The sequence below is a fragment of the Molothrus ater genome, chromosome 2 (assembly GCF_012460135.2).
Source record: "Molothrus ater isolate BHLD 08-10-18 breed brown headed cowbird chromosome 2, BPBGC_Mater_1.1, whole genome shotgun sequence".
In the NCBI taxonomy this organism is placed as follows: Eukaryota; Metazoa; Chordata; class Aves; order Passeriformes; family Icteridae; genus Molothrus; species Molothrus ater.
Genome location: NC_050479.2, coordinates 101,158,499 through 101,161,205, shown reverse-complemented (window position 1 = coordinate 101,161,205; position 2,707 = coordinate 101,158,499). Strand labels below are relative to the sequence as shown.

Genomic DNA, 2,707 nt, shown 5'->3' with positions numbered 1-2,707 from the left:
AAGCCAAAAATACAACTGTATGAGAAGAAGGAGTTGGCACTGCAGAAGATGGATGTATGCAATCAGCCAGTACGTGAATGGAGGCAGTCCACTTCAGAACAATAATTTCACTCCTCCTGTACCTTTTTTATTTTCCATGTTAACGGAAAAATCTCCACTAGCTGCTACCTGCTGTTAAAAACTTCACATTTCTCAAGATCATTGACACACAGAATGTGAAAGATGTGCCCCTAAGCTTGGATCTTGATTACCCTACTGCAAACCTTAGGTGATGACATGTGCCTTGCAGCTGATAATGCAGTACTTTATCAGAACTTAGCACAGTTCTGAAAGAGTCTTCAAATGTTGTTGGCACAAGGGACTTGCTTTGGTTTGTGTTGCAGGGTGGTGGAGGTGGGGAGTTGGTTTCAGGCAGCTGATGTTCCTGCCATGGAAGCATCTTAGCCTGGGACAAGAAAGGCCAAAACGCTGCTTTTGTTGCATCCAAAATTCCCCATGAATCCCCCAGCAAGGGATGGAGCTTGATCTTTTATGAAAAGCCCCAAAGATGAGCAGAAGGAGAACTGAAGTGGCTTTACTGTAGCTTTTTCCTTTCACAAGCTCCAGGATAAGAAATAACAAGTCACCGGCTTTGGTGTCACCAAGACACCAGCTGGGTCATCTACATGCATCCATTCCTTTGAAGGAACCATGCAAAAAGAAAGAACAGATTTGCTACTGGTGTTGGCCAAGTGTCGTATCTGATCTTAAGAGTTTAATATCTGATATGCCCTTGATGAGAGGATTTTATATTAAACAGACTTTGGGGCATGGGAGCTGGACCTGGAGCTTGGTGTCTCTGCTTCATGCATTGCCCCAGCATTGCAGTGACTCTGGGAATGGTGCACTGATAGGTCTGAGCTGCACCATGAGAGAGGTGGGTCACAAGGTCAAAGATGGTGAATCTTTCTCTTTGCTCTGCCCTCATGAGACTCTACCTGGAGTTCTGCATCCAGCTCTGGGCTCTCCAACATAAGAATGACATGGACATGTTAGAGCAGATCCAGAGTAGGGACACAGGGAAGCTACAAGAGCTGGAGCCCCTCTGCTCTGGAGATAGGCTGGGAGAGCTGGGGGTGTTCAGCCTGAGAAGAGAAGGCTCCAGGGAGAGCTTAGAGATTCCAGTGACCAAAGGGGGCTTTCAATAGAGGGAGAACAGCTTTCTTGTATGAGCATATAGTCATAGAAAAAGGGGAAATGGTTTTAAACTAAAAAAGAGTAAATTTGGATTAAATGTTAGGAAGAATTTCTTCCCTGGTGGTGAGAACCTGGCACAGGTTGCCCAGGGAAGCTGTGGCTGCCCCATCCCTGTAAGTGTTGAAGGCCAGGTTGGACAGGGCTTGGAGAAGCCTGGTTCTAGTGGAACACATCCCTGCCTATGGAAGGGGGGTTGGAATCATGTGGACTCTAAAGTCCCTTCCAACCCACAGCATTCTGTGACCCCAAGGAATGCACATGCATGGCAAATACAGAAAACACCTTTAGCTGCTCCCTGACAAGCTGGTGCTGGATTCTTTGCGCTTGGGCAGCAGCTAAAGCCAACCAGACAACAGGAAGAAAGCTGGCAGGAACTGCAGACCTCACTTACAAAAGGCTTTCTGAGGTTCCACAAGGAGTTGTCCTGGTCACAGCAGGCTGTACTGGGTCCTGCATTATCCATCAGCACTGCAGGAGGTCTGGGTTCTTGGTGTGTTGGCATGAAAGGTCAGGCTGCATTCAGAATGAGATGGCCCAAAGCATGGCACTGCAGCATTGTCAGGATCATGAGGTGTATTAATTGGATCTCCAGATTAATTAATGTGCTGTGAAATGCCTGGTGGCAGTGCTGAATGCTGATCCTCCGCAGAGGCAATTCGATATTCAGTAGTTGAGAACACAGATTTCAGCCTGGCTGAGATTTGCCATGCACAGTCCCAAATTTGTCCTTCACAATACAAAAGCAAATAGCAAGGAGAAAAAACCCAGACCACTTGCCCAGCACTCCTGCAGCCCCCTCTGCAGTCACTTTTGCTCATCTCAGAGGGAGGTCATTCAAGCCTGTCTTACATTATAAAAAGTATTAATCTCCATCCTTGTGAAGAACAAAGGGACCTACAGTGGGCTTTGTATCAGGGAAGGAAAACCGAGAAAAGAAAAAAGAGTAAAATTTCATTTTATACATCGTCAGTCACGGGCTACTAGTTTTTGGTAGAAGAGCTGACAGTAGCTGTGCCAGACCCAGAAGGGACTTGCTGTGGACACAGCTTGTTAGAAATGACCAGGGAGCTGTGAAAACTCACCTCCTTTGAAATCAGTATGAAACAGTTTGATTTTTTTGCACCATTTAATATGGGCTCAGCAGGAGCTGGAGATGGGTGCCAAAGTGAAGCCAAGCAAAAACCACTCAGACCAGCCTTCCCAATGCCTCTGCTGCTCACTAGTGCATTTGGTCACAGAAGCATGAATTCCTTGTTCTTGTGCCAAACATAGTGCTGTGGGATGAGTAATTGTGCCAGGCATCACTGGAGTTAGGCAGATACTAACACAGTTCTCCCAGTCCTTCCCACTCTGGTATCTCTGTAGTGGTCTTGTTAATAATATTGCTCAAAGCAATTTAATTTTAAACACTGCCCAGAATTTAAAAAGAAAATAAAATTCCCAAAATAATATTTTCGGAGCTGGGGAGGTG

The 2,707-nt window shown here is 46.0% G+C and overlaps 1 non-coding gene across 1 annotated transcript; it reads left to right on the top strand.

Moving 5' to 3' along the window:
* Nucleotides 1-710: 710 nt before the first annotated feature.
* Nucleotides 711-892, top strand: LOC118693977 (U2 spliceosomal RNA). Its single transcript, XR_004981354.1, has one exon. It is a non-coding gene; the product is annotated as a U2 spliceosomal RNA (small nuclear RNA).
* Nucleotides 893-2,707: the final 1,815 nt, after the last annotated feature.